We start from the raw sequence: 12,472 nt of genomic DNA on the forward strand, positions 1-12,472 counted from the left end.
AGACCACACACAGTCGGAATATCCTACAAAACGGTCTGATAGGACACATTCCGTCGGAATCTCCGACCGTGTGTACAAGGGCTCTGTGTTCTGGGCACAATTTTATAAATAAGTAATGCATACTGTTTATACAGCTTTGTATATTTGCCTATTGCCCTCTAGTTACCTTACCACCCCAAAGGCTTTTGCCACCTACCAAGTCCAAACTCTAACCAATATCTTACTATACCCAAAACAATTTTTGGCTTATGCTACTTGTGCACTTATGAATGCTTCTCTAGTTACTTTGCCACCCCAAGGCTCATGCCATTTGCCAGTCCAGATATCTTAGGGTCCCTGGCACAATATTTGTAAATAAGTGCCTCACGCTGTTTGTACATCTTTGCCTACTGCCCCAGTTTTTTTTCAACCCCATGACTCCTGCCACCTACCAGGTCCAAACTCTGACCAATATTTTAGTATCCCTGGAAACATTTTTGGCACAAGTGGCTCATGCTACTTGTGCACTTACCTCTAGTTAGCTTGTCAGGCCAAGCCTTGTGCTATTTGTCAGGTCCAAATATCCCAGTGTTCTTGGCACAATTTATAGGATAAGTAGCTCACTCTCGACCTCTTTGCCTATTGCCCTAGTTACTTTGCAACCCCAAGGCTCCTGATACCTGGCAGGCACAAACTCTGACCCAAAATCTGATGCCGCGTACACACGATCGGAATTCCAGCCAGGAAAAGACAGATGAGAGCTTTTCATCGGAAAATGCGACCGTGTGTATGCTCCATCGGAATTTAGCTGTCCAAATTTCGGCCAGCCAAAAATTGATAGCATGTTCTCAATTTTCCCGACGGAAAAACTTTCTATCGGAAATTCCGATCGTGTGTATGCAATTCCGACACGCCAAAAATCACGCATGCTCAGATTCAACTACGAGACAGAAGCTATTGGCTACTGGCTATTGAACTTCCTTTTTCTAGTCCCGTCATATGTGTTATAAACAATCGGAATTTGGTGTGACCGTGTGTAGGCAAGACAGCTAGAGCGGAATTCCGTTGGGAAAACCATCAGAGCTTTTTCCGATGAGAATTCCGATCGTGTGTAGGCGGCATCATTATCCCTGGTACAACATGAGTGGCTTATGCTACTTGTGCATTTAGGAATGCCTCGCTAGTTACCTTCCCACCCCTAGGCTCATGCCATTTGCCAATCTTAGCAAAGTATTGCGGTCCTGGCATGTCTACAGCCCTGTTAGACTGTAATGTTAGAATTCGAGTAGGTGGCCGGGGATGGCTCAGCCACCTCTCTTTACTTATCCCTGGCCACCAGTGTGAAAGACCCCTTATGCGGCGTACACACGACCGGACTTTCCAGCAGACTAGGTCACACTGAATGAGTCCGACAGACAATCTGATCATGTGTGGGCTAATCCGATCGTTTTTCATCCTAAAAATCCAACAGACCTAGAAATAAAACATGTTTAAAATCTATCCGACAGACTCAATTCCGACAGACTAAAAATCTGGAAAACCGTTCATCTGTGTACTAGTCCAACAGACCAAAATATGACGCAAGGACAGCTATTGGCTACTGGCTATTGAACTTCCTTGTTTAGTCCCGTTTACATCATCATGTTCAAACCAAACTGACTTTCCAATGGACTTAGTCCGTTCGTGTGTCGCCAAGTCCGTTATATCGGAAAGTCCGTCGGACCTCCATCAAAAAGCCGGTCGCGTGTACGCGGAATTACGCTGCTTCTGCCCATGTTTCTACTGCAGTTCCTTGTTAGCACATGTGAAGTCAGCATTCTTGATTGGCTCGAGTACAGCACCTCCTTTTCTCATTCTGAATTATATCATGCCGGAGATTACGACATGCTGATTCCAAGACAGATATTGGTACATTCACTGGTACCAATTAAAAAATAATATTTCCTGATTTTTAAATGAATACTTAACTGATTTAAATGTTCTTTTAAATACCCCAATTTTAACACTTAGCAAGGACGATTCTCTCAAATAAATATTTGCAATTAATAGAACCATTATCCTCAATTTAGTAAGCAATTTAACACTCAGCACAGTATTTAAAGTCATATCTTATTTATTTCTAATTAATTGGCTGCGCACCATATTATTATAATCGAGATGGTGAAAAATGTATTTGACACACAAAGAGGTTGGAATTCTTCTACCTGCACACTAAGGGAATGCACACACAATTATCAGAGCTTATTATGCAGATAATCACACCCATCATTGTCATTTATTTCTAATACAATAAAGTTAAAGGATAATTCAACGTAATGTCATATATGCTACATTTTAAATTTCTCATTTTTTTTTTTATTATACTCTATCCTTGTAAAAAATGACACAGAAGCAAGGTAAGTAGCTGTTACGTGGGGGGGGGGGGGGGGGGGGGGGTTGTTAAAGGAACCTTTGTTTTGCATGGGTAATGCACACATTTTCTTCACATAGACACAAATAATGGCTTACCGACCGCATAACTTACTTACATGCTGGCAAAGCGGCTCTCCTGTGCCAGATCACATGCTCATCCAGAACTTCCAGGTAGGGGGAGCTGTGCTGCGATTTGTGTATTTGTCTTCCCGCATCTGCTGATCGACAAAGAGAGACACATAACAGAGCTCTGCCTATGTAAACAAGGCAGAGCTCTGTTCTGTCAGCAGGGATGTGATGGATTTTCTGTCCCTGCAAAGCAGGGAATAAAATCCATCCCATCCCTTAGTAAAAAAAAACAGCACACACAGTACACACAAGCACTCACTAGGCACAAAGTTAACCCTTTGATCGCCCTAGATGTTTAACCCCTTCCCAGTCAGTGTCATTAGTACAGTGACAGTGTATATTTTTAGCACTGAACAGAGAGGAGATAAGGGCGCTCTGGTGGAGGTGGATAGCTGGTCAGAGGGATGATAGTGATAAGGTGGCACTTCTGGCAGCACTTTGGTTAGAGGAGAAGCAACTCTGAAGATATAAAAAAGGAAAAGAAAGGCGCCTCTAAGTGCAGTATGCAACATTGAATAAAGTGCACAAAGGGTTAAAAGCACTTACAAGATTGAATGAATGAACGAATGAAATAGTTGTATAGCGCACAATGCGAACTGAATCGCCTCTAGGCGCTGTGGCGAGCTTTGATCATCTGCTAAAAGAGGAAAGTCTTGAGTTTTTTCCTAAAACCCAGGTGATTTTCTTCCAGGCGGATGTTGATTGGTAGAGCATTCCATAGCCGAGGCCCTTGGACAGCGAATCTCCGATCCCCCTTTGGATTTATACCGGGCTTTGGGCACGAGGAGGAGGTTTTTGTTGGCTGATCGAAGACTGCGGTTTGGTGTGTAATGATTTATTTTCTCCATTAGGTATTGCGGAGCTTCTCTATGCACGCATTTGTGGAAGATTGTCGAGTGTTAAAAGACATGATACAATCAGGAGTCCTCCTCTGTGGCATGTGTCCATCCTCAGCATGGTGGTAGAGAGCAGTGTAGAGCCGTCCAGCAGCTGTAAAGCGTTCTCATGCGTGTTGGAGAGAGGAGGCAGCAGGGAAGCCTGTATTCACTGCGGGACACGCAAGGCTGATGGTGTCAGTGGAGAAAAGGGGGGCAATAGCACGTTTCTGAGCATGTGCGGCTTCTTCTTCAGACCAGCACTGATCACTATGTTAGTATCACCGGTCCCACAAAGTGTCAAAAGTGTCTGTTAGTGTCAGATTGTGTGCCGCAATATCACCATCCCACTATAAGTCGCTGATTGCCGCCATTACTAGTAATATACTAGTAGTGTAAATAAATAAAAAACTCCAGTACATATCCTATAGTTTGTAGAAACTATAACTTTTGTGTAAACCAATCAATATACGCTTATTGAAGTTTTTTTTTTTTTTACAAAAAATATGTAGCAGGATACATATCGGCCTAAATTTATGAAGAAATTTGATTTTTTTTTAATATATAGGATATGTTTTATAGCAGAAAGAAAAATATTTTATTTAAAATTGTCAGTCTTTTTTCGTTTATAGCACAAAAAAAAAAACCCCAGTGGTGATCAAATACCACTAAATAAAACTCTATTTGTGGGGAAAAAAAAGACACAAATTGAATTTGTTTACAGCGTTACATGACTACGCAATTGTCATGTAAAGTAACGCAGTGCAGTATCACAAAAAATGTCCTAGTCATGAAGGGGGGTAAATCTTGCGGAGATTGAGTGGTTAACCACTTCAGCCCTGGAAGGATTTACCCCCTTCCTGGCCAGAGCCTTTTTTTACGATACGGCACTATGTCGCTTTAACTGACAATTGCGCTGTCGTGCGACATTGTACCCAAACAAAATGAACGTCCTTTTTTTCCCGCAAATAGAGCTTTCCTTTGATGGTATTTGAACACCTCTGCGTTTTGTTTTGTTTTTGCCCAATAAACAAAAAAAGAGCGACAATTGTGAAAAAAAATATTTTTTTTTACTTTTTGCTATAATAAATATCCCAAAAAATATATATAAAAAAAGAATTTCTTCATCAGTTTAGGCCAATATGTATTCTTCTACATATTTATGGTAAAAAAATTTACAATAAGCGTATATTGCGTCTACAAAATAAGAGATAGATATATGGCATTTTTTTTTATTATTAATCGCGATCTGCGATTTTTATAGTGACTGCGATATTGCGGCGGACAGATAGGACACTGTTGACACCATTTTGGGACCATTGACACGTATACAGCGATCAGTGCTATAAAAATGCATTGATTACTGTGTAAATGACACTGGCAGGGAAGGGGCTAAACACTAGGGGGCGATCAAGGGGTTAAATGTGTTCCCTTAGTGTGCTCTAAATGTAGGGGGGATGGGCTTACTAGAACATGACAGAGATCACTGCTCCTGATGACAGGGAGCAGTAGATCTCTGTCATATTGCTAGGCAGAACAGGGAAATGCCTTGTTTACATAGGCATCTGCCTCTCTGTGTCACGATCGTGGGCCACCTCACTCTGCCTCTCTGTGTCACGATCGTAGGCCACCTGCGTACATCGAGTCCGTGGGACCCACGGGTGCGCCCACTAGACCGTGATTTAAAGGGGACGTACAGGTACGCCAATTTGCACAGCCGTGCCATTGTGCCGACGTATATCGTCGTACGCTGGACGGCAAGCGGTTAATGCAACTCTTTTAATACAAGCAGTACGGTATAAGAACTTGTATGAAAAACCTCTTGCAGCTCCTGTACTGCATGGTCGGTGTGCAAAAAGCAGGACCCATCACAAGGAGCACATTTATACATTTCATTTTTAACCGGAGGTCGGCTTTAAAAAAAAAAAAAAAAAAAAAAGGTTAGTTATTTTAGAATTAAGTGTTGATACATACTGGAAGTCTGATATGACTTTTTGTAAACTGGCTGCCAGTATAAAAAGGTTTTCAGGAAGTCTGTTGCAATAAAACTCTATGTTTGTGACCACACTGAGGTGCTAATATTATGCACTTTCATTTTTATTACACTTCCCTTTTACTCCTGCACCACATAAAGTACATCCTACAGCTATATATATTAAAGTGGACCTATTCACAGACCTTTAAGGCCGCACTATAACCTGCTGTGGATCGCACAGGAGTGCTGTGCATCCCTGTTCCCAGCTTCAGGGACGAATCAGGGCGGAATCTATGCCTGAATTTGGCCCTGAAACTGAGCCAAAGACGCACAGTGCGCTCCGCAGCCGCAACGGAGATATGTGAACCAGCTCCATAGGGAGCCAGTCACATTCTCCTGCTATGGGAATTGGATGCGAGGGAAAGCCACATCTAATTCGCATAGGTGTGAACCCCGGCCTAAAGCAAGAGTAATAGAAAAGCTGAAATGTTTGCTCAAGAGTTGGTCACATGATCTAAAACAAAGGCATACCTACAAACTTTCTGAGATAAGTAAGAGCACGTTCTTGCATAAAGTATGTAGGACACCCTCTGAGTCCTGCCATGTCCTAGTGTAGCTCCTACTCTCGAAGGAGCCGCTTGATATATCGGGTCCTCTGTCCTCGTGCCATGATTCTTTGATCAGTACCCTCTGACGCACCTGGTTAGGTAAGAGATAGCTGCAGACACTTATGCATGCACCACGATAAATATCCTGCATGCAACTATAGAAAAACACCAGAAATTGACACCGAAGCTGGTCGACTGCAAGTATAGTATATTATCACAGGTTAAGGGTAAGCAACTGTGCAAGAATGAATCAATCAATGAAAGAAAGGGTTATCACTATAGATTAATTAACAGTTATTAGCTGTAGGTTATATTGGCTCCCACTTGGCAGTTATACCACAAAAGTAAATAAAACAAAGAATAATAGCAGCAATTAAACCATATCAAAACAGTATCAAGAATGATAAGACAATAGTGAGACAGTTAATCTGTCTGGTAGCAATTAGCGAATGTTCCAAAAGTAGTAGTTAATTGTCTCCTTACTCTCCACCTTCTGCTGGATATGCGGTGGGGCCCAGTCTTTATGTTGGTGCACTTAAGTAGTGTCCCTTTAAAGATTTTGCATGCAGTGGTATAGGGTTCCTAAGTGAAAGTAAGTCTCGCTCTGCTTGCAGCTGTAGCTCACCAGTCTTATGCGCTCGGCAGACTCTGGTCCAGATGCTCATCAGTCGAAGCCTTCTCTGGCAATATTGCCAGTGTGAAACTCCTTCCTATGGAACCGTTTTCCAACCATCTCTAGGCCATGATCTCAGGTCCAAAGATAATGCCCTTCTGCAAGTCCATTTGGCAATAGGCAATATTGCTTCCATAAGCAAGTCCTTTAACCAAAGTACATCTCCCATGATCCATCAAAACCTTGCATTAAAATCTGATACTTCCTGTCCCACTGGCTTCATCGAGTGGATGGAAGCGGAATGGCACTTGCTAGATCAGCATAGAAGTCCTGTGTGAACACATAGAGCAGGTGAAGCATGGTGTTTCTGTAGTTGCATCTTCTTGGCCAGCTAAGCACCCAGCTACACTAGTGATGCAAACCTTGAAGAATGAATGCACACAAAAATGATTGGTTAAACCCCCAAGTGCTTTTATATGTGGCATGACACTTATGCCGCGTACACACAATCGAATTGTGAGGCGGAATTGGTCCGGCAAACAATCCGGCAAACAATCGAATGGACTTGGCCACACACGGACGCTCCGAAAGTCCGCCGATTTCTAACGCAATGACGTACAGCACATACGACGGGACTAGAAAAAGGAAGTTCAATAGCCAGTAGCCAAAAGCCTCCGTCTCGTACTTGCTTCAGAGCATGCATCATTCTTAGTCCACCGGACTAGCACACTGACGAACGGATTGTCCACTGAAAGCTAAGTCCGGTGGACAAATTTTGAGTCAAAACTACTTTCTAAGCCCCTGTACACACGGTCGGACATTCTGCCAACCTAATCCGTCGGATTTTGTCCATCGGATTTTGCCCGTCGGATCTTGTCCGAAACTGTTGCATACACACGGTCGGACTACGTTGTCGAAAAATCCGATCATTCAGAATGTGATGACGTAATTTCATTACGATGGGACTAGTAGCCAATAGCTTTGATGTAGGAATTTCATCTGAGCATGCGTGGCACTTGGTCCGATCAAAATTCTCTACACATGATCGGAGTATGTCCGATCAAACCAGTTGGTCGGAAAATATTTCCAACATGTTGGAAAATTGGGTCCGACAGAGATTCGGACGGAATCAGTCCGATGCATACCACACACAGTCGGATTATCCGACGACACGGTCCGATAAGACGCATTCCGATGGATTCTCCGACCGTGTGTACAAGGCTTAAGTCTGCCGGACTTTACGATGAAAAAGTCCACTGGAGCCCACACACGATCGAATTGTCCAGCGTACTGTGGTCCGGCGGACTGAGTCCACCGGACAATTCGATCGTGTGTATGCGGCATTAGTGGTCAAATGGTAGCACATTGTTTATATTAGCCAGGTGAGGGGGTTTTGTCTGCATCTCACTGATGTGTTGGGTAGGCAGTTACATGGGCTTGACGGTAATGCTGGGTTAAAGACATTTGGTAGAAAATGGCTGATCCATGGCAACCTATTTTCTTGAATGTAGTTACTGTGTCATTTAAAACAGCAGTATGTTTTTCGTTCAACACTTGATGTGGATGAGGGAATCCTTCCTGCAGAGTTATTGTACTCTGACAGCAAGGAGACCTTCTCACCATCAGAATACACCGATCAGAGCTGCTGGCTATAGCCTGTGGCACTGATCGATTGAGAACAACACGACAAGGTGATTGTGCAGAAGCCGATTGGTAAATTGACTTTTGTTCAACCATCCTACCCATATATGGATCAAATTTTGGTTGGGCCCTGCAGAACTGGCTGAGTTTTGATCCATGTATGGTGAGCTTGAGGAGTACTTCAAATAGATCTGTAAGTGATCAAGTTGAGATAAGTTGGTAGATAAAGATCTAATACTTTTGGATTCTGGGAAATTGCCAACCAAATCTGTACAAGGGGGCCTTTTACAGGTGTTTGAGATGACAGGTACAAATTTTACATGTTTATGAGGGACCATATGCCACCTGGAAATTAGCTTGCTCTTACAATGGAGGAATTAATAGAGCCACGTGCTATAGTGTCCCAGATTTGGGACCATTAATTGAAGTGAGCACGGTGGCCAGAAGTTTTGTTGCTTTTTCCAAAGCTTATAGGACATCGGATCAGCCCCCCCATTCCCTTATGTGTCAGACTGCCTGATCTGTTCAAAGCTCAATTCAAACTTATGCTCCATGTCCGTACTACAGTAAACAATTGGCAAAGCCTGGAAAGCTTCTACAATTTCAGTAGCTGAAAGCAGGTCAAGATTCACACATTTGATAAGTACTCCACTATATGGTATCCTTGGTTCACACACATTTCCTTCTCTTTTGGGACAAATGTCGAATTGCTAGATCTTTGAGGGTCTGACCATGGCCTTACCTACCAATGCCCCCCCCCCCCCCCCACACTTGTACCTGTTCTCTTTATACACCTGCTTGACTCTCCATTACATAAATCCTCCCCCATCCCTCTCCCTTTTTATCTCCCCCCTTTCATGGAAAACCAAGAGGACATGATCTGATCAGCCAGAGAAGTTTGTTGTCCTTATGTCTAGTCTCTTTCCGCTTGACAATAAATATGTTTTTTTTTGGAGTGAGATTTGGTGAGCTCACTACTTATGTTCTCCGTGCTGGAGGCTCTGACATTAAGGAAGAAAAGCCACATCTCTACTGAGATGGTCACTTCCACACAGAGACACAGTGGAAAACTAGGCATGGTTCTGTAGGTATGTATTGTGGAAGAGATCAGTTGCACAGAGACTACACTCAATACTGGTGATAGTCCTTTGTCTTCTCACTTACTTGGCTTCCAGAGTTTATGTTGTCTTTAACTGTACAAGGCATGTGAGACCTGGGCAGGAAGGAATCTAATATAGTTATCCCCCTTACTTTTGGCTGTTTATGGCGATCAGTGCTATATAGAAGCCCCAAAGAGTTTCATGTATTTATCTTACAAAAATAGAAGACAATGGGGAGCAACAAATGGAATTTTTAGGGTGCAAATCACTAGTATACCAAAATAGTCACTAAAAATTTCAAGTTATATTAAACAATAGAGAAAAAAATATTCTATCCATATAAAAAGCACTCATGACCCAATTTGTGTAATCCTTATCCTCATAGAGGTATAGTATTGGTAGATCCTGACATGTTTCGCACATTTGGGCTTTTTCAGGGGATGGAATATCCACTAGGGATCAATGCAATTACTGAGGTTATGCATACGTAGTATAAATGTAATAATTAAACAATTCAAAGATACTCTTTGAGATCTCAAACCACAAAGGGCTTTATGTGACCACAGGAGGCACACAAGGACCAGACTAGATGTATTTATAAGGATAACTACACAAGGGCACAAGGTGTTCACTGAGGAGTATAGTTTCACTGCACAATGACTTCCTCAGTTTGTGGTATCCATATGCCCCTGTGGCTCCGCTAAGGGTAAAAAAAAGTACTAGAGTCATGAGGGCATATGGACACCATGGACTGAGGCACTATACTCCTCAGGGAACACAGTTTGTGCCCCTGTGTGGTTAACCTTATAAATACATTATATCTAGCTTGGTCTTGTGTGCCTCTTGTGGTTTAATAACTCTGTGAACATCTTTGAATTGTTTAGATCCTAAATTTTAGCTACTTATGCGTAACCTCAAGAATTGCCTTGACCCCTAGCAGATATTCCATTCTCTGAAGAAGACCAAATGGGCAAAACATGTTGGGATCCACCAATATTATACCACTATGAGACTAAGGATTACACAAATTGGGTCATTAGTAAAAAAAAAAAAAAAAAATTATGGATACAATAGTTTTATCTTTTGTTATAATTGACTTATAATTAATATTATGGTATACCAGTGATTTGCACCAGAAAAATTCCATTCATTGCTTCCCACTGTCTTCTATACATTAAGGGATGTGGTGCTGTAACTAATTGATGATTCATCCACATTAGTACCTATCCATATTACAATAATAGTGTTCCTTTATAGCTGGAATATTAAGAAGCTTGCAGACCTTTATTATATAGACACAAACACTTGGATGGCTGCCCCGAGACTTTGGAAAGTGCTTAGTCAAGAAGTAAAGACAGGGAACAAAATACACCCACCAGAATGCTGAGTATCAGTGATATGCACTTACTGTTACATAATTCAACAAAGCAGTAATAATGTATGATCGCCCTATACTGTTTGTGTAGGTGGGAGGCATATGAAGGGTACATTAAAGTGGACTTGTCATACAGAGTGAAGTTTAACAAACATGCAACCCTTCAGTTCTCCAGCATCATAAAGGCATCACTGTGGCAAATGGAGTAGGTTTCCTACTGACTTCCACATAAAGGGGTGCAGTAAATATAAGATCAGTGAGGAATTGCCAATTAGAAATTTCCAACTAAACAAAAATTAAGAAAAACAAACACCGCAAATGAGTGCAAAGGGAACACAGCAGGTAATCCTAGTGCCAAGTACACACGACCGGACTTACCGGCAGACTAGGACTTTAGACGGAGTTCCAACAGACTTTCCGAATCAACGGACTTGGCCACACACGAAGTCCGTTCATTTTGAACATGATGACATAAACGGGACTAAACAAGAAGTTCAATAGCCAGTAGCCAATGGCTTCCCTTGCGTCGTATTTGGTCCGTTGGACCAGCATGCAGACGAACGGTTTTCCCCGATTTTAGTCCGTCGGAATTGAGTTGGTCGGATAGATTTGAAACATGTTCTATTTCTAGGTCCGTCCTGACTTTTTTTTCGAAAAACGTTCGGACTAGCCCACACACGATCGGATTGTCCGACGGACTAATCCCTTCGGACTTAGTCTGCCGGAAAGTCCGGTCGTGTGTACGTGGCATTAAAGGGAAGGAATAGATTGACACCTTGCGAGCCCTGTCGCCTGGTATGGATTTTAAGGGTAACCCCCTACGTCAAAAAAACGGCATGGGGTCCCCACAAAATCCATACCAGACCCTTATCCAAGCATGCATCCCAGCCGGTCAAGAGCGAGTGCCCCCCCCTCTCCTGAACTGTAACAGGCCGCATGCCCTCAACATGGGGGGTGGGTGCTTTGGAGAAGGGGGGCGCCCTGCGGCCCTCCCCACCCCAGAGCACCTTGTCCCCATGTTTATGAGGACAAGGGCCTCTTCCTGACAACCCTGGCCGTTGGTTGTCGGGGTCTGCGGGCGGGGGGCTTATTGGAATCCGGGAGCCCCCAGATTCTGCCCTCCCACCCTATGTGAATTAGTATGGGGTACATCGTACCCTTACCCATTCACGTGGGGAAAAAGTGTCAATAAAAAACACACTACACAGGTTTTTAAAGTAGTTTATTAGACAGCTCCGGGGGTCTTCTTCCAACTTCGGGGGTCTTCTTCTGACTTCAGGGGTCTTCTTCCAACTTCTCCGTGCTTTCCGGTTCTTCTCGCCGTGCTCCTCCACTATCTTCTTCTATTTATCGCTCTTTTGCTAGCGGAGGAGCCTGGCTTTCTCCTTCGTCATCGTCGTCTTCTTCATTCTCGTGGGCAGGTGCTGTAGTTGCCGCTGCGTTGTAGTTGATCCGTCGGACCAGCATACAGACAAGCGGACTTCCTGATAGGAACTGGGTCCGGCGACCTTTTGGCAGAAAGATTTAAAACATGTTTTATTGCTAGGTCCGCCGGACTTTGGGGAAGAAAAAGTGCTCTGAAGCCCACACACGATCGAATTGTCTGACGGACTCTGGTCCGCCGGAAAGTCCGATCGTGTGTACGCGGTATAAGACAACATTTTGTTGAAACAGAAATCCTCAGTTTTGCTCACTGAGCGGCAAAGTTGCTTAGAAAATAAATGTATTGAGATATTTTGGATTTGGATTGGTTTACTTAATTTAA

This window comes from Lithobates pipiens, unplaced genomic scaffold (assembly GCF_037356315.1).
Source record: "Lithobates pipiens isolate NorthernLeopardFrog02 unplaced genomic scaffold, aLitPip1_a1.2 Scaffold_19, whole genome shotgun sequence".
NCBI classification, from domain to species: domain Eukaryota; kingdom Metazoa; phylum Chordata; class Amphibia; order Anura; family Ranidae; genus Lithobates; species Lithobates pipiens.